Source organism: Rattus norvegicus, chromosome 12, assembly GCF_036323735.1.
Source record: "Rattus norvegicus strain BN/NHsdMcwi chromosome 12, GRCr8, whole genome shotgun sequence".
Classification (NCBI taxonomy): Eukaryota; Metazoa; Chordata; class Mammalia; order Rodentia; family Muridae; genus Rattus; species Rattus norvegicus.
Genome location: NC_086030.1, coordinates 10,947,530 through 10,971,374, shown reverse-complemented (window position 1 = coordinate 10,971,374; position 23,845 = coordinate 10,947,530). Strand labels below are relative to the sequence as shown.

Here is a 23,845-nt window from a genome sequence, read left to right as displayed (position 1 = left end):
GACTCGGAGGAGACCTTGATAGGTCAAGCGGTTACATAAGGGGCCTTGGCTTTTTTGTTGCTGTAATAAACACCACCGGGATCAGGAGCGAGGGAGGGGAGGAAAGGCATTATTTGCATATCCAGAGAATCAGGACTCAAGCAGGGAGCAAAGCAGAGACTGTGGAAGGACAACGCCTACTGGGTTCTTCCAAGGTTCATATTCAGCTAGCGTTCTTATACAGCCTATGTCCCCCTACCAAATGGATGGCACTGCCCACAGTGCACTGGGCCCTTCTCCATCAGTTAACCATCAGGAAAAGGCTGCATAGACAAATCAAGCCCATGTGCCAATCTGATCCAGGCTGTATGAAGTTGACAACCAGAGTTGACTACAATAATCACCTCAAATAATTTTGCAACAGCCTGGTCTGGATAGTTCCAAAAGCAGTGTTACTGAATTCACTTAGACAAACACAAACACAAATAAAACAAAACCAGAGTAAACTATGTCCCAAACCATAGCGACTCCCTGAAGGTGAATTTTAAATGCATCTGTCGATAATTTTAAATGCGTCTGAGTATTTCATTGAGACACTGGTTGATGGGGATAGCCTAGTAAAGGAATGGTTACCTCAAGGACCACAGGCTAAATGTGAAAATCTCCATCAACATGAAAGCCAAGAGCCTTGGCCAAATTACTTGCTTGAAGGGAAATACATATACAGAAACTTGAACTCAGAGGTATTTTTGGTATCCCAGCATTTGCACGGCTTAGATGTTTCCAACCTAGGGCTGGAACCATCTGCAGATATCAGCTAGTTAGAGGGCTCGTCGTGGTCTCCAAAAGGCTTGTGAACCCTTGCTTTAAAAGAAAGGCAAGGTTCAAATCAAGATGTTTAAGGGCTGGTAAAGAAGGTTTAACGTGTAAAAGGGCTTGCCGCACGGACTAGAGGACATGAGTTTGGTCCCTGGATTCTATGGAAGGAATAAACCTAACTTCTGAGCTGGGAAGGGGTGGTACACACCTCCCATCAATCAGGAGGCAGAGGCAGGCAGATCTGAGTTTGGGGTTAGCCTAGTCTATAAAGCAAGTTCCAGAAGAGCCAAGGCTACACAGACAGACCCTGTCTCCTCCCCTTCCCTCTGAAAAAACAGAAAAAAAACCCAATGACTTCTGATCTCCACATATGTGCCAGGGCATACATACACGTATCACACACAAACACACTGACACTAAATATGATCCAAAGTTTGGAAAAGACTTTTTAAATCCATAAATAAAAATACTTACAAGTTTCCGCTCATTATTAGGTATAGATAGTATGTTAGATATCATGCACAGTCATCACATGCTTAGTCACCAGATGCAACATGACCAACACTAACAAGCACTTAAGATATGAATCCGCAGGTATTTTTACCTTCACGAGCAGACGACAGTTACAGGCAAAGAAAATGGGTGTAGGTACGTGTTCAAACACAGATTTTAACCAGGGTTGCAAACCACCAATATATCGCCCTCCATCACTAAGACCTCCCTCACTAAGACCTGTCAGGTAAATTTCAGTCAGGTAATTTAAAGGTGGTGATAAACATTAGCCCAGCCGTTACTGAACACGGTGCCTCATTTTCATGTATAAGAAAAGGAAGCTCCCACCCATGCTTTATAACAGCCCGATTAGAAGATAGACTGAGGAAACTCCTTTTATAGCCAAATTCTGCAGCCAAAAATCAGAACTGAACGTGGGGCTTGAAAGCAGGGATCCATTCGGAGTATTCCAAGAATAGTTCTCAAATTGCTGGAAAGTATCGCTTCCCTACGCTAGCCTCCAAGTGGAGTGGAAAGCTGAGAGGAAGGGTTGAGTCAGCCTTGTACAACCCAATCGTTTGCTTCCTTCATTTTTCTGTCATATTTAAAATATACTTCACAAGAATATGATTGACTTATGCCTTTCATAAGTATTCCTTAGGTCTGCCGCACACAGGCACTGCTCTAGGTGCTGGGAACCCAGCAGTGAACGAAACAGATCAAAAGCAGTGAAAGCCGAATTCAGATGGAGAAGCATACAGAAGAAAACAAGCGGGCTGTCCTGTTTCCCCTTGACACATGGGTGTGCGTGTGCAAGAGGAGGAGTGTTTGACGCTGGGACTGGAAGACACTCTCAGGTTGGCGTTGGTCTGTCATTTATCTGCTGCATATGTCAGCTCTGGGGAATCTCCTGTCACCCACTGCCATGGCACCTTAGGAGCCCCAAGACTGTGGCCATGCTAGCTTTATGTAGGTCCTGGGCAGCTGAACTCTGGGCTTTATGTTTTGGAAGCACACGATTTTACCTATTAAATGGTAGGCTCTTCCCTTTAAAATGCCTCCTATGTGTGTAGGAGGGGCCTATGAGCCATGGTGGACGCGTGCAGGCGAGGGGACAACTCTATATGAAGCTGGTTCTCTTTTCGCTTTTACGGGGTTCCGGGGATTGAACTCAGGTCACCAGGCTTGCATAGCAAGTAGCGTTACTCACTGAGCCATCTTGCCGCCCCTCATTTTAATGACAAGGCTCAGTGTGTAGCCCAGGCCAACCTCAAACTTGCAATCCTCCTGCCTCTGCCTCCTGAGTTTTGGGATTACAATTGTGTCCCATCATGACCATCTAAGCCACCCTCCTCCCACTCAGGTATGTCCGAATCAAAGATAGATAGATAGATAGATAGATAGATAGATAGATAGATAGATAGATAGATAGATAGAGGACATTATGGCTCCTATGTATGGTTGAGGGGAAAGTCTCTTGTAGATCTGAAGGAGAGAGCAGTCAGAGGCATCTGGAAGGGTCCAGTTAGAACCCGGCCATGAGAGAAGAGGAGAGAGTGAGAGAGGAACCAGGAGTCCAGAGACTAAGAGACCACATAGCCAAACTGGTGGAGTTTACGAAGGGAAGAGAAGCTGGGGATAGAGGAGAAGCTGCAGGGAGGGAGGGCTGGAGAGGCTGAGGGTGGGGGTGGGGTGGGGTGGGAAAGGCTGAGAGGAGCCTGGACTCTGTGACAGGTGCTGGTAAAGCTGAGAGAGACTGGGTGGGGGGATCACCTCAGTTAAGGAAGCTCCTGGGGGGGGGGGTGTCGTGTGTCCTGAGTTTGAGCCCTAACGATCTCCTGTGGTTATTCACGTTAATAACTCAGTGTATTTCCGAGACGGCAGTGGTGCCTTGGATCCCAGCATTCAAGGGGTAGAGGCAGGCAGATGTCTGTGAGTTGGAGGCTAGCTAGCCTGGTCTACAGAGCAAGTTCCAGGATATTCAGGGCTACCAGAGAAACCCTGCCTCAAAAAAACAAAAACAGAACAACAGCAACAACAACACCCCAAGAAACTAATTTAGTTTTTTAAGATGTTTCCTGACCACTTGTTTAGACTATCTTACGTAGGGTCATAAAAACAGATATGATATACAAACACACACTCATCTATCTATACAACCCCCAGCCAGACTCATTTGGATAAAACGTCTAATTCTACATCTTTCACCATTTAAGTAGCTCCCCCAGTGGGTCAGCAGAACAAATGTTTTCTCTACTTCCGGAAAGGGTCCAATTTATCCTCAGCAAAAGCGCACCATGGGATAGCACTGGTCAGGTAGTTTATGGTAGTCCTGTGACTTCAAAGAACAAAGAAGTTTTTTGGGTTGACTTACCGCAAGTCTCAAGAGTTTGCAAATCCACTGGGGGTAAAATGCAGTAGAGAAAATACTTAAAATCCAGCCAGGAGTCATGTGGGTATCTGTGATGCCAGCATTTGTGAGGCTGAGGCAGGATCTATGAGCTGGACACCAGTTTGAGCTACACAGGAGACATTACCTCTAAAACTGAGGCAAAATTAAACACATAGAGATGTGCGCTGAGACAGAGTCCGACTATTTTGAAACAACATTAACAGCTGGACACATTATATAGTGATTCTTTGGCCTTCACAACTCTATGAGGGGTTTACTGTGATTGTGCCCATTTTACAGATGGAAAGAATAAGGTCCAGAAGTTAGGGAATCTGTCCAGAAGAGGGATGTGGTGAAAACGGGTTGGGCTGGGCTTTATACTCAGTGGGACACACTTCAGAGTCCACTCTCTAACTGATCTGACAGGATGTAGGGGTGAGTGGAGGAGAAGGGAGTGGCAAGCAAATGGAAGGGCTCAGTGCTCAAGGTGACTGGCTGCTTGTCTTAGGGTATCTTCTGCTAGGACAAAACACCATAGCCTAAAGCAAGCAAGGAGCAGAGGCCAGGGAGGGGTGCTACTTACTGGCTTGCTCTTCACAGTGTGTTCGGCCTGCTTTCTTAGAGAACCCAGGACCCCCAGCCCAGGGTGGCCCCACCCACAGTGGGCTGCCCCTCCCCCACTGATCACTAATTAAGAAAATGTCCTACAGCCAGGTAGATCTTTTGGAGGCATTTTCTCCATTGATGTTCCCTCCTCTCCGATGACTCGAGCTTGTGTCAAGTTGACATAAGACACTGCTCTTCCAGAGAACCTGAGTACAATTCCCAGCACCCACGTAGCTCACAACCACCTATGGCTCCAATTCTGGGGGACCCGGTATCCTTTTTTTTTTTTATCTCTAGGGAGACTGATACATGTGGTGCCCAAGCAGGCAGAACACCTACACCCGTAAAATATAACAACAAGAGCAGAATAGAATGAAACAAAGCAGTGGCACAGGACAGAAATACGTTCATCCATAGTAACTCATAGCCTTACCTCTAACCATCTTCCTGCCTCAGCCTCCCAAGGGCCAGGGTTGCCAGTGTGACTGACACCTGTCTTTAATAAGATAACTTCCTTTGGGGCTGTGATTCTGCAGGGCAGGCAGTTAATCTGCCATGGTCTTTTGAGGAGTGTCCTCAGACCCTAAGAAGGCCAGTTGCTACCTGAGGCTGTGTGTGAGTTCAAAGATCGAATACCAGGGAGGCCACGGGCTTTGGAGGCCCAGCAAGAAATCAACATGGTGGAGAATCTAAGCAGGCGGTCAGGGAGAAGGACACAGCGAGCTTTGGGATAGAACAAGAACATTTGGGCAAAGCAGATCGGAAGGAATCTTATTTCCCTGCACAGGAATGAACAGTCCTGAAGGGAAGGCCAGTTAGAAGGCTGTTGCCGAGTGCCCTGCCCCAGCCTGGGGCCAAGGCTCATCCCAGAAGGTCTGCTATTCCGGCTGCTTTCTGGCTTGCCTTTTTTTTTTTTTTTTTTTTTTTTTTTTAGTTCTTTTTTTCAGAGCTGGGGACCGAACCCAGGGCCTTGCGCTTCCTAGGTAAGCGCTCTACCACTGAGCTAAATCCCCAGCCCCCTGGCTTGCCTTTTGACTCCGCAAAAGTTAGTTACTGCCCCATCACCGTGGGGTCTGGTTCAGAACCATCTTTTACATCTGAAATTTGCTCTCTCTGCCTAACTTCCTAACAATCCTTTAGCTGCTTCTTTTCAAAATGCCAGAGAAGCATGAAAAAACTAGGAACTCCCCACTCCCTCCGAGAGGATTATTTAATATAGGATTAATATACGATTATTTAATGTAGGATGCTCAAGGGGATCATTTATAAGTAAGATAACTAGCAAGCTCCCCAGTCTCGGGAGCTGGGAGCAAAGCAAAGCTTAGGTGAAAGGGAAGGGAAGGGACCTTCAGCCATGTATGCTCAGAGCAGATAGTGAAGTTGCTAAAGCAAGAGAAGGGAGATACCAGATAGTACTGGTCCAAGACTGGGGCTGGAGATGAGAGAGGAAGAGAAACCAGTCGCAGAGATGTGCTTAGTACTTGCTTTGTTTTACCCTGGCAAATAATATATATTTCTTTCATTAACTGGCCACAATGAGGCATTGCTGAAAACTCAGCTTTTGAAAAATACCCACCCCCACTCCGGCGCATTAGAGATCAAACCCAGGTCTTGCAAGGTACCGAGTTCTTCTCCCGCCACTGATACATTCATCCCCGCCCCCAACTTTTCCTTATGGAAAGCTACAGACACATGCAAATGCCGAGCTAGAGTCACACTTAGGTGCGATGACACCTCCAGGCCTGGTTTCCTGACTCCCTTCCTTCTGCACTGCTCTGTCGCCACCCCGTGAGGACTGTGCTCTGGCTCCCGCTTCACTAACTCCCCTCCCCCTCTTCTCAGGAAGCCTGGGAACACTAAGGGGGCCGATGTGAGAGAAGGAAAAGGCACCCACAGAAACACCCGTGTACCGAGCAAAGTGTACCGCAGATAGACGAGAAGGGAGGCGAGACTCCTGGTAGCCCAACCCCTGGGGGTGGGGGTTGGGGGATGGCAGAGTTTAGGTAGGGTTGGGCAGCTGGGTTGAGTCCTTTGAGGTCTGGAATAGGATCTAGTGTTATTTCATCATATGGAAATGTTTCAGGGCACCTCTGCAACCCAGGAAATGCAACCTGTAACACGACCAGGCTCTAACGTGAGTGGTGCTGTAAGGGACCCACTCTTGCATAGACTTCGATGTGAGAAAATGCCGCATGAAAACACTCGGGTGAGAGGAGTTTTTCAGCCCCATTATGATCTTAGGGGACCACCAGCCTACGAGTGGTTCATCATTAGCATTACGACATAGCATGTGACTACCCTCTGTTTATGGACTTGTCTATCAGCAGGGCTCCGCCCCCACCTGTAGTCACGCCCCTCTCTCTTCATATCCTCCAATCTCACTCAGAGATGCGCTTCTCCTCCCTCCAGTTTTAATCTATATCCTGCCTCACGTGAGTCCTTTCCCTGCAGAACACTCCGCGCTCACACTACGGCTCTCAGCTGGGCCTCTCAGCCTCCAGCCCAGCGCTCCTCTGCTTGAATGATCCTAGGCATTGACCAGTGCTGGGCCTGCGGGAAGCTTTGTGCTCAGGGGTGCCTCCCTGCTGAGGGGCTCCTCGGGGTCTCTGGCACCTGTTTAGGTGCACACTGCCACCAACCCTGCAGCTTAGTTTTCTGTACACAGGCTCTCAGAGACTCACACAGAATGGGGGTCAGAAGAAGATGTGTGCAGGAAAACATGGATCACACAAGATTAACCGAACCACCCACGCGTTCAGAGCAACTCAAGCCTATAGAGAAGTGTCTTCCCCAAACTGGTGTCTGCACACACTCTTCTTGAGGGACTTTACATTCGACCTGGAAATTCAAATTCTTTAGAAAGCATGGAGACCCTTCCTCCCCGCTCCCCGCCCCCCCTTTTTGCAGACATGGTTTCTCTGTGTAGCCCTAGCTATCCTGAACTTGCTTTGTAGACCAGGCTGACCTTGAACTCAGAGAGATCTGCTTGCCTCCAGCTCCCGAGTGCTGAGATTAAAGGTGTGTACAACCGCTGCTTGGCATGGCGGCCCTTCTTAAAATAACCATGCTTCCAGCTCCAATTCCGCCACTAGCCTGGTGTACCCCAAGTCTCAGTCACAGGGACTCATCTGCCTCCCTCTGCCCCCCTTCCCTGCTCACCTCCACCCCCTCACTCTCTGTGCCGAGGTCTGAGACATTTAGTAATCTAAAGACTACTGGCTGATGGGCCACTTCCCACTGCCCGAGCCTCAGTTTTTTTTTTTTTTTTTTTTTTTTTTGGAGCTGGGGACCGAACCCAGGGCCTTGTGCTCGCTAGGCAAGCGCTCTACCACTGAGCTAAATCCCCAACCCCTCCGAGCCTCAGTTTTAGTGTTTGTTGGGAGAAAGGCAGGGGCTACAGCAGTCAGAAGGTACAGCATGCTCCACAGGCATTCAGAGGGGACATCTGGACCCCGACGGGGTCTTCTCAGCCAGCCTGGAAGAGTCCAGGAAGCAGGCACTGCTCCCCATCCACACCGCACATCTTAGTGTCTCAGTGTTTGATGAGTGACTGAAGGAGGAAAGAAATTGTTCGGTCCTTTCTGTTCCTATCGCTTCAGACACACAAATATTGGGATTTTTCATAGCCATTGCAGGCTGTGTGCTGCAGTTTGGAATTTTGAGGTCTCAGAATGAAAACCACCCCACTTTATATTTTCAACAGTAAAATAAGCCAATCTCTAGGACCAGGAGAATCTTCTACCTCGAGTTTTACACGTGAGAGTGGCTGGCTTTTCACACCACAGACAGACCTGTGAATCCAACCAACCCATCCGTTTACCAGAGCCAGGAAGCTCAGGCAGCAGAGCTCCTGCAGCCCAGCGAGGACATCCACATCCGGCATCCCAGCCCTCAGGAGGCAGACAGCAAATAAGTGTGTCCCTTAAACCGTCCCAGTGAATGTTACTGCAAAAAGCACCTTTTGCCGGGCATGGTGGTGCACATCTTTAGTCCCAGCAGTTGGGCGGTGGGTTCGAGGCCAGCCTGGTTTATAGTGAGTTACAGAACAGTCAGAGCTATGTACCGAGACCCTATCTCAGAAAACAAAAACAACAAAAAACAAAACAACAACAGCAAAAACCCAACCCCCCCCCCAAAAAAAAACCAAACCAAACAAACAAAAGAAAAAAGAAAGGCATTTTCACCCTTTATTTTCACCTTCTATTTCACATTTTCACCTTTTACTCTGAATTCTTACCAAGTTAAAACTACAGCAAGGTAGACCTTGTTCTAAATTAAGTCTCCTCCGGTTCTGTTTTGATTGTTTTTTTCTAAAAGTGGTCTGGTTTCTTCCCCACTGTCTTTCATTCTGACAGTTAGGGAGTTTCCTAAGCATAGCTGGAAGTAAACCAGACCAAACCAAACCAAACCCTTTTTTTCCCCTCAAATTTCTCTAAGTTTACCCTTCCCTGAACTTTTTTTCTTCTTAGTTTGTCTTTCTTTCTTTCTTTCTTTCTTTCTTTCTTTCTTCCTTTCCTTCCCTTCTTCCTCTTCCTTTTTCTCCTCTTCCTCCTCCTCCCCTCTTCCTCTTTCTCTTCCTCCTCCTCCTCCTCCTCCTCCTCCTCCTCTTCCTCCTTCTTCTTCTTCTTCTATGCCATTGTTTTGTTTTTGTTTTTTTTTAATTCATGAACTTAGGGTAGCTTTGAACTGTCTATCTGTCTGGGATGACAGGTGTGTAGTACCATGCCTGGCTTCACTTCTTTTTTTTTTTTTTTTTGGAGACAGGGTCTCACTATGTAGCCCTGGTGCCCTTGAACTCATAGAGACTCACTTATCTATGACTCTCAAGGGCTGAGCCTAATAAAATATTATTAATAAATCATATAGAAAAGAAATAACAGAAAATGATAAATATTATTAGGCCACCATACTTGGTCTAATAATAAATAATTTGTATGTGTATGTGTGTTGCAGGGGTTGAACTCAGGCCGTTGGGCATGTATGACTATATAAATACTTTTTCTCAATGAGCCATCTCCTGGGCACAGAGGTGATGGGTGATATTTTAACTGTATATAAGCTGGGTGTTGTGATCACACCTTTGATCCCAGCACTCGGGAGAAGGAGGCAGGTGGATCTCTGTGAGCTCCAGGCCATCATGTCTACATAGTGAGTTCCAGGACGGCCAGAGCTATATTTAAAGACCCTGTCTCAAAAAAGAAACAAACAAAAAAAGTATAAAACACTGCTGCACCAAAGGCCTGTTCGCTTTCACTGAATCTAAGACATCTTAAGGTGTGTGTGAGGCAGAGCTGTACACACCTGTAATCCTCGCACACTAGAGGCTGAAGCAGGAGGATAGAATGTTCCAGGCTAGTCTGGGCTATACCTTACCAAGACTATGTCTCAGATGAACAAAATGAACCCCAGGATGTACATAGTGCTTTCATTTCCCAGTAAGGAACTGAAGTTCTGAACGGCTAAGTAGCTTGATCTTCTGAGGTCATCTGTCCGTCCTATCCCCTCCTCTCTTCAGCTCTGGGCTCGTCCTTGGGCACGCTCTGCAAGTGTTCTGCTTCTGATGCACACCCTGACTCTGCTCCTGTCAGCTTTTACTTTCCCCTACGGGATAATTACGGTTCATTTCAATTCTCAGACTCTGTTACCAAAATGCCAACCTTCACTGGGTTTGCTGTTTTGAGATATGTATGGTCCTAAGTAGCCCAGGCTAGCCCAGAACTTGTTAGGTAGCTGAGGTTGGCCTTGAACTCCTGATCTTCCTGCCTCTACCTCCTAAGTGCTGGGATTACAGAACACAATGAATAGTTTGTCTGTCTGTCTGCCTGTCTGTCTGTCTATCTATCTATCTATCTATCTATCTATCTATCTATCTATCTTTCACAGTTGGGGGTTGAACCTGCAGTCTCAACCTAGGCAAACATTCCACCATTGAACTATATCTCTAGCCCTAAAACCCAAACCAAACATTTTCTTTTTGTAAAATGACCTATCTGTCAAGGTCACTGTTCATCCTATTCCCACCCAGAATTCCCAGGATGGGAATCAAATGATCTGAGGTTTGAACAGCCCCCTTGTCACATACCTTCCTTCTACAGTCTCCTGCTTCAGGCCGGGGTACTGTCACCTGCCTGGTGGCCATAGTCAGTAGTCTGGAAGTCCAGTAGCAGGACACAGACAGGGCATAAGCCCTCCACAGGTATTGGCTATGTGAAAGATTTAAATGAGCGAGCAGGAGCCATGAACCTCAGCTCTTCCCCCGCCCTGAGCCAGAGATTAACTGATCATAAAGTCCTACATCATAAATCTCTCTCACATCCTCTCTCCTTTTCTGATCCCTGCCTTGCTCCCCTTGCTGGATTTTGTCAGGGCTACAATGAGATCAATCTGCATAAAAGCATTTGGGAAAAAGGAAACCTCTTCTGAGGGGGCGGGGGAGGGAGGGAGGAGGAATCCCGGAGGAATCTGGGCTGAACGTACCAGGCCCAGTCTTCTGTTCTGTTCTAACTCTGCTGTTTGTCTTTTCCCGACCGTGATTTCTCTGCCTCTGCTGGAAGATACTCGTTACCCATTTGCTGGAGGAAACATGGCGCCTCGGTCTCCACATACCTACTAACACGCCGTTCCGCCCTTTTATGTTACTTACTCCAGTTATTTCTTAGAGTAAGATCCATCTATCAGGAAGGCTTGAAGACCCCGTACAAAAAGGAGCACCTGTTCAGTTTTTGTAGCTCCCATGGCATCTCATGAGACCTAAGGCGTAGGGCGAATGATTGATAAATGTCTACCGACCATAGGGGGAAAATGATGCAGATCTGTAATTCGTGGCAACGTAGGTGAAACCCAGCGGCGTAATGTGGAGTGAAACGGGGCAGCACAGAAAAACAAGGCCTGCATGGCCTCACTCACGTGTACAATAAAGCAAACCTAATCTCATAGATCAAATCAGATCTCGATCTGGTGGCAGAACGGAGGTTGCAAGGGGCTTAGGAGAGTAGGAGGGAGGTAAGGGTTCAGTTACAGAGGAATAAGGAGTATCTGTCCATGCCAGGGTCACGATAGATATGCCACTGCAAGATTTAAAAAGCTACACGAGGGAGTTGGGGATTTAGCTCAGTGGTAGAGCGCTTGCCTAGGAAGCGCAAGGCCCTGGGTTCGGTCCCCAGCTCCGAAAAAAAGAACCAAAAAAAAAAAAAAAAAAAAAAAAAAAGCTACACGAGGAGCTGGCGAGATGGCTCCGTGGCTAAGAGCACTGGCTGCTCTTGCAGATGACCTGGGTTTGATTTCCAGCACCCACAAAGAGGCTCACAACCATCTCTTAACTTCAGCTCCGGGTGATCTGATGCCCTCTACTGGCCTGCGCTGGTACTGCAACTAACTGGCACACATGCATACACCCAGGCTCACACATGTACTATTAAAATAATAAAGTCAGTTTAAAAAAAAAAAGACTTTCTAAGGTTTTGGCTCTAAGAATTCTGTTTACAAGTCGAAGAGGCGTGTTTTTGGTTCCCTGTCCTTGGACACGTAAGAATCGGAGGCAAAGAAATGTGGTGGGTTTGGAAAGGACTGGGACCAGCTTGCCCGTCGCAGGCTCAGGACCAACCATTCCACAGAGGAAGAAAATTAAAAACAAAACACAACAAAACAAAACAAAAACAAGTTGAAGAGGCACAGGCATTTAGACTTGATTTAAACATTACACTCAGATTAACTTGACCCAAACACAAGGGCTCCCCAGTACTCAGAGGGCTGGGCGGTTATTGGGGTATGCGAATATTTCGATGTGATTCCTCTCCCCCAGTCTAATCTCCCTGACACTGGTGCTGTATACCCTTAGGATAGGAGTTGTCCTCTGAGAATTTTTGGGCTAAATCTGCGAACATACCTGCAGGAATGTTAAGGGAATGTCAGCTCTGTCAGTGAGGGGCTGGAGGGGTAACAGAAACTCTATTCATAACCTGGGAAAAGGGGCTGGGGATTTAGCTCAGTGGTAGAGCGCTTACCTAGGAAGCGCAAGGCCCTGGGTTCAGTCCCCAGCTCCGGAAAAAAAGAACCAAAAAAAAAAAAAAAAAAAAAAAAAAAAAAAAAACCTGGGAAAAGCACCACGGAAGTGGGGTTCAAACAGGCTTGCAGATTATGGAGCAAGAAGCACACACTGGACCCGGTGTAGAAAGGAAGTGTAATTAGAGCCCACATGAACCAGGTAATGTCTAGCCACGACCCCTGCGGACACAGGTGTGCCAGCTCTAACACGGGCAAGTGTTGAAACTGTCAACAGTTGCCTTCACTGGTTGGAGGTCACCGCAATAGTCTACTGGGATAGTTTCCCTTGGAGTGGGCTTCAGAGAGCCAAGTGCTACTCTGTATGGCTTCCCTCAAGGCCAAGGGGCTGGGTGTGTGCACACACAATAATCTGCCCTGAGAAGCTTGGCCAGTGTGACAGGAGGTTCCTGCTAGGAAATGAAACAACCCATCCCAACAATGGAGTCCGGTGTGGAGCAGGAGGAACTGACCAGCTCACTCCCCTCTCTTAGAGGTCCACAGCATGGCTCTGGATCCAGCGCTCAACTACACCAGCATCTGTGATCCCTTTTGGCTGAGGTCAGACTCTTCAAACTCTTGAGAGTTTGAAGGCCAGCCTGGGCCATGTAGCAAGGCCCTGTGTACAACAATCAAGGTCTAGAGAGATGGCTCAATGGTTAAGAGGTCTGGCTGTCCTTTTAGAGGACCCAGGTTCGATTCCCGGTGCCCCCATGGCAGCTCACAACTGCCTATAACTCCAGTTCCAAGGGAATGCAGTCAATGGCCTCTCTGGCCTCCTCAGGCACCAGGAATGCACACGCTACACAAACATGCAGGCAGTCACTCATACACATAGGATGAAAATCATTAAAATCTCAAAAATGAATTTTTTTTTGGTTTGGTATTAGGACAAAACTCCCAATAATTTCTGAAATTGTCCTAAACACATTTCTGCTATTTTGTGTTAGGAATTTGTTTGAAGCAATCCTCCCAACATTACTGATTATAAAATCAAAATATTGATCCACTCTGAAAAATGTTGAAGTTCTGTGTGTCTTGTAGCATCAAATATTCAGCCAAGATTTAATTCTTTACATAAAAAGTGCACAGCTATTTCATTAGTATGCAAATTAGCTTTTGTCTTGAATAAATGTTAAAATTATTTATATACACACACATCAAAGAACTGTTATAAAACTTCTTTTATAACTTTTAAAAATTCTTTAGGGGCTGCAGGGAGAGGCGACTCAGCGGTTAAGAGCACTGACTGCTCTTCCAGAGGTCCTGAGTTCAAATCCCAGCAACCACATGGGGTCCGATGCCCTCCTCTGTGTCTGATGTTCTCTTCTGTTGTAATGGCATACGTGCAAATAGAGTGTTCATATAAATGAATAAGTAAATCTTTAAAATCCATTAGGATTTACTATTTACAAATGTTTGACCTGTCTGCTTGCCTGTCTATCTATCTATAAATTTATCTATCTAAAATCTATCTATCTATCCATCATCTATATATATATATCCATCTATCATCTATCTATCCATCTATCTATTGATCGATCTATGTATCTATCCATCTATCTATCCATCCATCTATCCATCCATCTATTGTCTGTCTGTATGTCTACTATCTATCTATCTATCCATCCATCTATTGTCTGTTTGTATGCCTATCTATCCATTGTCTGTCTATTGTCTGTCTGTCTATCTATCTATCCATCTATCTATTGTCTGTCTGTCTATCTATCTATCTATCCATCCATCAGTGTACCTGGAGTCAGGCAAACCTTTCACAGGTGAAAAAGGCTCTCCAGTGAAGCTTAAGAAGCCTTCGGGGTTGGGGACTTAGTTCAGTGGTAGAGCGCTTGCCTAGCAAGCGCAAGACCCTGGGTTCGGTCCCCAGCTCCGAAAAAAAAAAGAAAAGAAAAAAAGAAAAGGAAAAAGAAAAAAAGAAAAAAAGAAGCCTCGCTCTAGACAATGCTCTTTCCCCGGCCCTCACTGGGATGTCCTGAGGGTAGGGGTCACGTCTTACCTCGGGGACCTAAGAAGTGTTTGTTTTACCAGACTTGGCACACACACACACCCCCCGCCCCAAGTGGGGCCATGTAGTCTATCCTAGTACTTTGACCTCTGTAAACTTGTTTCCTAACCTGTAAAATGGGAATAAGGCTGGTAATTTGCTTAGAGGACAGACCGGGAATAATCCACGTCAGGACTGCAATGCCAAGGGCATTAAAGCCCAGCAAATGCTAGTCACTGCTATTACTGCCCCTCACGGTCTGGCACAATCTTTTAAGCTCCATGTGACCCTGGCTGTCCGACTGTGGACACTGGTGTCACCCCACCCCCTTTTAAAGATTTATTTATTGTATGTATATGAGTACACTATAGCTGTCTTCAGACACACCCGAAGAGGGCATCGGATCCCATTACGGACGGTTGTGAGCCACCATGCGGGTGTTGGGAATTGAACTCAGGACCTCTGGAAGAGCAGTCAGTGCTCTTAACCACTGAGACATCTCTCTAGTCTGATGTCACTTTTTAAAAGAAAAAAAAAACTATTGTGGTTTGTCCATCTGCCCTCCTTCCATCTGTCTGCCCGCCTGCCCGCCTGCTTGCCTGCCTGCCTGCCTCACTACAGAGCCCTGGCCATCCGGGAACTCATCATGCGGACAGAGGCAGTCTCCAACCCATTGATATCCACCTGCCTCTGCCTCCTGAGTGCTGGGATTGAAGGCGTGCACATTCTTGTGCTGTCAAGTGAATACATTCTAATCTAATCTGTACATCTATTCATCAAGTTTTTAAGATTTGGGACCAGAACGTGTCTTCTGCTTTCTGGTGGGTAGAATTCTGCGATGACCCCTGACACCCAGCCACCATGGGGCAGACAGAGACAGTGACTGTGGAGATCAGGCCCCAGCTCTAGGTCTTATCAGAAGGCACAGTGAAGTGATGGTTAAGGGGCCTTCCCTGGTGGGCCTGACTCAAATCGCACGAAGTCATTGGCTGGTGGGTCTGAAGCATAGTCACACAGGAGAAGCAGGCCCTGGTGTCCTGTTGTGAAGGGTGGCTTCATAGTGACACTGTCGGGGTTGGGGATTTAGCTCAGTGGTAGAGCGCTTGCCTAGCAAGCGCAAGGCTCTGGGTTCGGTCCCCAGCTCCGAAAAAAAAGAAAGAAAAACAAACAAACAAACAAACAAACAAACAAACCATAGTGACACTGTCCGTTTCCAAAAGTTGGAAGAAAGGAGTGTTCATCATAAAGAGATGATAATTGTTTCAAGAGTAGATGTTTACCCTGATATAAAACCACAGTACTTGCATCCAAACAGTGTAAAATCCAATCGGCAGGTGCAGTTTTTAATGTGCATTAAGTAGCTGTGCCTGGAGAGATGGCCCAGTGGGTAGAACACTTCCTGAGAGAGGGAGGACTTGGGTTCAGATCCCCAGAACTGCATACTACCGAGTACGGTATAGTGTGCGCAGGTAGAGAGTGGAGAGTCCCGGAAGCCCGTGGGCCAGCCAGCCTGCCTGGGGACGCAGCATGGGAGAGGGAAGAGATCCCTCTCAAGCAAGATGGAGAGCAAGGACTGACACACAACCTTGTCTTCAGGTTCCTTTATCTACGATGGGGCAGGTGTGTGCCAGTGCTCTCACACACACATACATGTGCACATACTATAGTATGCACATGAGGAAATAACAACAAAAGAAAAAACCTTTAAGGAAGGCATGAGAGAAAGAAAACAGGAGTCAAACAAAAATCAGTGTAAACAAGATGAGTGTCTGCTTCCTGCAGAGGCAGAGGCTAAAAGCAAAAGGCTTCCTGCGCCTCTATGTTGGAGGGGAGGGGCGGGTTTGAGGACCAGGCAGTGGTACCCTCTGCTGACAACCAGGGAAGGAGAGGACTTCAGTAGATGCGGAGGAAACAGGTTCTGCCAACACAAGCTGAAAGAACCTGGAGGCTGCTCTGAGCTCAGGGACACCAATGCCCACACTCTGTCACCCTAGTTCTCTCTACAGAGCTCTGCACCCTGGGTCGGCCCCGTCTGATGTGTCTGTGTGCAAACATTTTTGTTGTGTACTGAACAACGGACATCAGTAGATACTTCTTTCCAGTGACCTTTTAATTAATTAATTATTAATTAATGTATTTGATTAATAATTAATTTATTTATTTAATGTCTTTTGAGACAAAGTCTTACTCAGGTAGCCCAGGTTGGCCCTGCCTCATCTCCATGCCTCAGGCTCCCTCATGCTGGGAATACACTCATGAGTGACCACGAAGGGCTTGGCTCTCCGGTACCTCCTTTTCTGAACGAAAAACACCATCATGTTATATTTCGTCATCGAAACAAACCTTGACGAGTGAAATGACTTCATGTGATCCCCAGTGAGGTAGGTTCGGGCCTCTGCCGCCAACATTTTTTTAACGGAAGATTCCTTGACTTACACCTGCTGTGCTTGCTTGTTCTGCATTTAAATGGCTACGACACACCACTCCAGTGTCTTTAAAAACCATGAAGAGAGTCATTTAAACTGGAAACGCACCTAGACACATATGGCATATATCCAGGGGCTACATTTTAGCTTCAAGACACTAAAACCAGCTAGTGGGACATTTTACAAACGAATCATCAAAAGAATTTATTGGTAAAAATTCTTTGCATAAATTACCCCTGCAAGGAGCATACTATGTAACTAATGTTTCCATGTCAATGAAAAAAAAAAAAGGTCCTTTGAAAACAGTGCTTTGCTGGTCTTTCACACACACACCTTTTTTGTTTTCTTCTAGACAGGTTTCTCTGTGTAGCCCTGGCTATACTGGAACTCACACTGTAGACCAGGCTGGCCTTGAACTCAGTGATCTGCCTGCCTGTGCCTCCTGAGCGCTGGGATCAACGTTGTGGGCCACAACCAATTGGCTCATTTTTCTTCCTCTTTTAATTAGAAAAAGTTAAGGAGATGGAGAGATGGCTCAGCAATTAAGAGCACTGGCTGCTGTGGCAGAGAACCTGGGTTCAGTTCCCAGCACCCACATGGGGGCTCGCATCCATCTGAAACTCAAGTCCCAGGGGATCCGATGTCCTCTTTTGGCCTTCTCAGACCCTGTGTGCACGAATGCACAAACACACACAGAGGCAAAACACACATACATATCTACAAAAATACAAAAATGTAAAAAGTTGGGTGCCGAATATGTGTCGGCACACATCTTTAATCTCAGCTCTCTGGAAGCAGAGACAGGTGCCTCTCTGTGAGTTTGAAGCCAGTCCGGTCTACCTGGGGTGTTCCAAGGTAGTGGGGGATACCTAGAGAGAGACTCTATTTAAAAACGCCTGGCAAATGCTTTGTTTCACATACCCACTCTCAGAGATGAGTGGTGTATATTATATCCTAAGAGGTCATGCTATGACTCTCCATTTTTTTGAGGGAGGGTGTGAACAAGTTTCCCCATGACCACAGATTATGCGGTAGAGTTTACCAAATTTGGGGGAATTGCAAGAGTCAGCTCTTCTGGAGTGCGGTGGATAAGCCTTGCCCTGGGAAGCCATCTCCATCCTCGTATCTGTCTTGCCGGGTAAGGGTACTCTCTCTTCCTTTATTTTTGTTTTTTTAACGCAGCCTTTCCCAAATACATTTATCATAGACCCCTTTTCTTGGCATGACAATTTTTCGGCATGTTGCCAGAGAACCATTTAGGAAATGCTGGCCTAAACAAATCCCTCTCGGCTCCTATGCAAGCACTACATCAGGTGAGGACAGGCGAGCTGGAGACACGCGCTGCCCTCCTCACTGGCTGTACTAGCTTTGGGTTCAGGTTTTAAATGAGTTAATACACTTTTAAAAAGGGACTTTGAAAGAAAAGAAAAAAAAAGAAAGGGAAAAAAAGGGGACTTTGTCCATTAATTAGAAAATCAGCTTTATTTATTTATAGTAAATAAAACAATAATATAATAAATAAAACAATCAATATCATAAAATAAATACGCTTATTCATTCATTCACTTTACATCCCAATATCCGCCCCCTCTCCTCCCAGTCCTCCCGTCCCACAGCTCCTCCCCCTTCCTTCTCCTCTGAGAAGGGGGAGCCCCACCCCTTATCACCCCATCCTGGCCCATCAAGTCTCTGCTGGACTAGGCGCATCTTTAGAAGGGGGCTTTTGACAGCCGTATTCATTTTATAAAATACTTATGCAGCAAAATGGATACCCAGGCAGCAGCATCTAGCTTTCCCGGTTCCATATAGCTACTGGTGCATTCCAGTGAGTAAGTAAATAAACAAATAAATAAACGTGGGTTTGTCAGCTAACGTGCTTCAGAACTGAATGCGGCAAACCCTTAAGGCTGCCAAGAACACCGTACCCACCCACCCGGTGGTGAACACTGAAGACCGGGCTTCGGTTTGCTCGAGAGGCAAGCACTGTACCACTGGGTTAAATAGCCTTGGTCCCTGATAAAGTTTATGAGACCAAATAACTTTAGTCCACGTTAAGAAGGCTAAGAGAGCCAGCCATAGCGACCCCACTTGTAATCGCCAGATTCAGAGAGCAGGGTCAGGTGGATCTGTGAGTTCAGTGCCAGGCTTGACTACATAGAGACCCTCTCTAAAGATGAAGAAGTAAATAAATGTGTGTGGGGGTGTGAGAATATTGTGTATTCTGTGCCTTTAAATTTGTAAACATTCTGAGGAAGTCCGCGTATGCAAAATGTGAAAACGAGTACTTCTTCCCATTGACGTTGAAATAGAACTGTAATATATTTCCGAAAAGGAGAGGCCATGCCCATACAATTTCCACGAGCACCAATCCCTGGGAGCTTTTTTAAAATTCAAAGTGCTGAGGTTTGCCATGTTTTTGTAGGTTTATCCTTATTTAGTTTGATGTTTCTGCATCTCAAGTCCTATGTAATTCTTGGTAGAGGGGCTGGTGGTGTAGACCCACAATCCCCGCTTACTCAGAGAAGGCTGAGGGAGGAGGAGCGCAAGTTCAAGGGAACGGAGACTGGAGACAGCCTGGCAAGAGACTTACTCCTTAGCGATGTCCAAGGCTCTAGTTCAAAGCCAAAATCTGAAATATAGCCAGTATTGAGCGCCGATCACCTTCGCCATGGTGTTGTTGAAAAACTGTTAGTTGAACCGTCCTAAGACTGACTCAGCCCGTGCATCAGAGGTCATTTTGTGGTATGCAGGGTAGGAAAGGAAACCGTGCCTCTCCTCTCAGGAGACAGATGACTCCTCCTTTGCTACCCCTTTGATTCCATGCTTTCTGAAATGGTTCTTTTCATCAGGTTCTGTAAACTAACACTCTCTCTCTCTCTCTCTCTCTCTCTCTCTCTCTCTCTCTCTCTCTCTCTCTCTCTCTCTCGCCCTCCCTTTTTCCCCCTCCCCTCTCTCCCTCCGGACCTCCCCACTCCGACCCCCCAGCCCGCGCATACACACAAAGGGAACGGAAGGCAGGCAGACTAGAGCAAGTCACAATATTCTTCAGCTGTCCTCAGAGCCCAGCCTTTGAGTCGCTGGTGTGACTCAGAGTCCCTGCTGCTGCTGACTCACCCTCTGTGTCTCCAAAGGCACCGGTGACACAGCATTTCTAAAGAATATCCTTGCCCATTTTCCGACTGCCGCATAGACAGCTGCTAAGCAAGTGGTCGTTCATCATTGCCCCGCCTCTTCTTCCACATGCACCCGTTTCTTGGACTAAAAGGCTGTCTCAGGAGCGGGGGAGGTCCGGGGCGCATGCTACCCCCAAGGACCCCATGTCAGTCTCCAGCATCCAGGTCAGGTGGCTCACAACCGCCTGTAACCCCAGCTCTTCGGGTTCTCTCTGATGTTCTCTTCTGGACTCTGTGGGCCCCTGCACACACATGGCATAAACGTGTGGCACGCGCGCGCGCGCGCACACACACACACACACACACGCACACACACACACACTTCGGTCTTCCTTATGGCACTTTATTTCAAGCAATTAGCATGTAGTTTCTGAGTTTGGACACTGGTGTCTCTGATGGTCACGAACCCAGAAGGGAGGGCATCTGTGGCCCTGGCTAACAGGTTGTAAGACATCTTTGATTGCAAGCTGGGCTCTGCATTGTAATTCGTTCGTTTAAAGTGCAGACTTCAGTATTGGGAACACCCAGAGTTCACTGACAAATCTGTCTGCACACTCCGTCACCCTGAATCCTGTGAGCAGTTGGTACCCTTTCCCGCTCCTAGCCCCTAGCAACCATTGATCTACTTCCCATCTCTATGAATATGTCTATTCCGGATATTTCTTGTAAATGGAACTCCAGCATGTGGTCTTTTATGACTGCTTGCTCCCCTCCCCCTCTCCCTCCCTCCTTCCCTCCCTCCCTCCCTCCCTCCCTCCCTCCTTCCTTCCTTCCTTCCTCTCCTTAGCATGTTTCCAAGGCTCAAGATTGCCGTTAAATATATGAACATTTATATCATTTTCTCATTTAAAATTATTTTTCCATTTATTTTTATTGCATGTGTTTGGGTGTTTTGCCTGCATGTATGTATGAATGCTGCATACATACAATGCCTTAGGAGGCCAGAAGAGGGAATCAGATTCCCCAGAAGTGGCGTTAGTTATAGACTGTTAGGCGTGACCATGTTGGGGGAAGTAAACCCAGATCCTCCACAGAGCGACCAATGCTCTTAACCGCTGAGCCTTCTCTCCAGCCCCTGTATTCGCTAGTTTAATTCTCTCTGACTATGCGGACAACTCTATTTTATTTAGCTGCTCCTCTTTGTAGGGAGTGGGTGAAGTTCCAAGTGAATAGATATTGTTTGGCACATGCATGGCCATATCAAGGACCCCACAGCCCCAGACCCTTGAGAATAGCAAAGTCTTCCCTGGGTGAGGCTCAGATGGGGTGGAAATACCTCTTCCTCATGTCTAGTGACGAATGCTGACAGTGTTTCAGAAAATGTCCGCCAAAGAAAGTCCCGCCCCCTTCTCCGTTCTGGTTTACGGACCACGCCCCTACAGAGACTGAACCTACTGAGATTAGCTAAGGCCTTCTTGTCCAGCTGCGTTTAATAACTACACAGCTTATCAGTACGTGATAAACACAGCCTTTGTTCAACTGAGCGCCGTAATCCCGCCTCCCTGATCAACTGTATATGGCAAACACCCAGTGCTTTCAGGCTACTGTGACTTTTCCATTAGCGCAAGCACAGCCACCCCATCCCAGCTTATCTGTCTCTGTGTGTGTCTGAATGTCTGTGTGTCTGTCTGTGTATACGACTATGCTGAGCCATCGGAGGAAACGTCACACCAAGCTGAAAGGCAGTGGCCCCATCTACCAGCAGGGCCCGCGGGCTCCAGTGGCTTCCCACCCTGCCCATTGCATGTTGTTTTTATCGTTTTGTTGGTGGGGTGAACGGGCGGCAAGGGGTAGCCGTGGCCTTGCTGTATCTTGGGCTGGCTTGAAATTTACTCTGCAGTCTAGGTTGGCCTCAATTTGAGATTCGTCTGCCCCAGTCAATCTCACAGTGATGGGTATGCGGGTGGACGCTACCATGCCTGTTCTCTTTTTATTCTATCGACGTGATTGGATGAGAATCGCTGGTTATTTAATTGTTGCGTTGCATTTTTTTTTGAAGTACTCTCCCACACACGCATGCGCATTTCTGATCTTTACAAGGTCTTTCGATGTTCTTCCAGGAAGCAAGCATCAAGAATAATTTGCTGGCTTGCTCAAGACAGCTCAGTTAGCCGGCAGAATGTGAATGAGAACGTAATGAAGCTTTAGATGCAGGGCTCGCTGGCCCTTGAACTCCTCGCTATTCTAACCTGGGAGCAGGCAGGTCAAGGGTCACAGCGGACTCAAGGGAAGGTGGGGACTTGGTGAAGGGCTACGTGGTGCAGGGATGCACAACCGAAACGCCATTTCTGTTTCGTTGACCTTGCTGCTGCCTTCTTAAGACATGGAAACCTCATGGGACACGCTGGCCTGGGGCAGCATATCAAGATGCTAAGACCCCAGTTACAGTTAGGCAGGGGCAGGGGTGAGGAAAGAGGAGGAGGAAAGAGGAAAAGGGTGATGAGAGGAAGGGAAGGAGGAGAAGGAGAGTCTACAACTTGGGGGTGGGGAGTCCATGTCTGCAGCTCACCTTCAGAGTCTGCAGGAAAGGCTGAACCGTCAGGGTTAGGCCCTGGAACCCCAGTTCCTCGGATCCTAACACCATGACTTCCTAGCTCCAACTCTCCCAGTGGGTGCTGTAGAAGTCAGCCTTGCTTTGTAAAACAGACTCATCCGTTACTCTTCGTGCTTGTGAACTGAGGGAACTGAGGAAATTTTCTATTCATGAACTATCTCCTTTCTGTGCAAAAAAAAAAAAATCAATATTTTATGAAATAATCCCACTGGAGATTAAGCATTACAGAGTCTTCATGCTGCCGGGTAGCAGCTGAGCAAAGCCTAGTGCTTCTCCATGATGAAGCTCCCCCATCTCACCAGGAAAGGCAACTCTGAATGGCCTTGAAAACTTGCTGGTGTTACAGAGTAAAATAGACCAGCGTTTCCGGCCCATTTTCATCCCTGTCATGCAAACACCCACAGCCCGGTGGGTGGCTTCGTAAACAGAAGAGGGTTGTTTTGTTTCGGAGGTTTAAGGGTTCGCATGCAGAGATGCTCTCTTGCTGTCAGAGTCCAGAACAGCTCAGGGTATCATCACATGACACAGGCAGTGTGTGTGTGTGTGTGTGTGTGTGTGTGTGTGAGAGAGAGAGAGAGAGAGAGAGAGAGAGAGAGAGAGAGAGAGAATGTATGTGTGTGTGTGAGAGAGAGAGTATGTATGTGGGTGAGAATGTGTGTGTGTATGTGTGTGTGTGAGAGAGTATGTGTGTGTGTGTGAGAGAGTATGTATGTGTGTGAGTGTGTGTGTGTATGTATGTGTGTGTGTGAGAGAGAGAGAATGTATGTCTGTGAGAGTGTGTGTGTGTGAGTGTGAGTGTATATGGGTGTGTGTATATGGGTGTGTGTGTGTGAGAGAGTATGTATGTGTGTGAGAGTGTGTGTGAGTATGTATATGTGTGTGAGTGTGTGTGTTTGTATTTGTGAGTGGGTGTATGTGTGAGTGTGTGTGAGTGTGAGTGTATATGGGTGTGTGTGTGAATGTGTGTATGTATGTGTGTGTGTGTGTGCGTGCGCATGCGTGTAGTGTGGGTATGCATGTGTCTGACTACTCTTTCTCCCTCTTCTTCTGAAGCCACAAGGATTTATTCAAGGGGCCTCCACTCTGATCACTTTATTAGTCCTAATCCTTCCCATAGGCCATGCCTCTGAACACTGAAGTTGGGTTGACTTTTTCCCTGCTTAATACCTCACACTGGGAATTAAATTTTAGTACATGGAGCCTTGGGGGAATAGATGGAAACCACATTCCAACCGCAGCTATCAGTATGTGGCGAAGCTCTGGAAGTCTGATGCTCATTTTGGGATATTTCCAAAAGATGCATTCACAGCCCGAGTGCCGTAGTGTGGTAGGAGTCTCTCCACACACGACGGTGGCACTGAA

At 47.0% G+C, this 23,845-nt stretch overlaps 1 non-coding gene across 1 annotated transcript; it reads left to right on the top strand.

The window, feature by feature from the left end:
- The first annotated feature begins 11,762 nt into the window (after positions 1-11,762).
- On the top strand, positions 11,763-11,903 carry LOC120096113 (small nucleolar RNA SNORA38). Its single transcript, XR_005492141.1, has one exon. It is a non-coding gene; the product is annotated as a small nucleolar RNA SNORA38 (small nucleolar RNA).
- Positions 11,904-23,845: the final 11,942 nt, after the last annotated feature.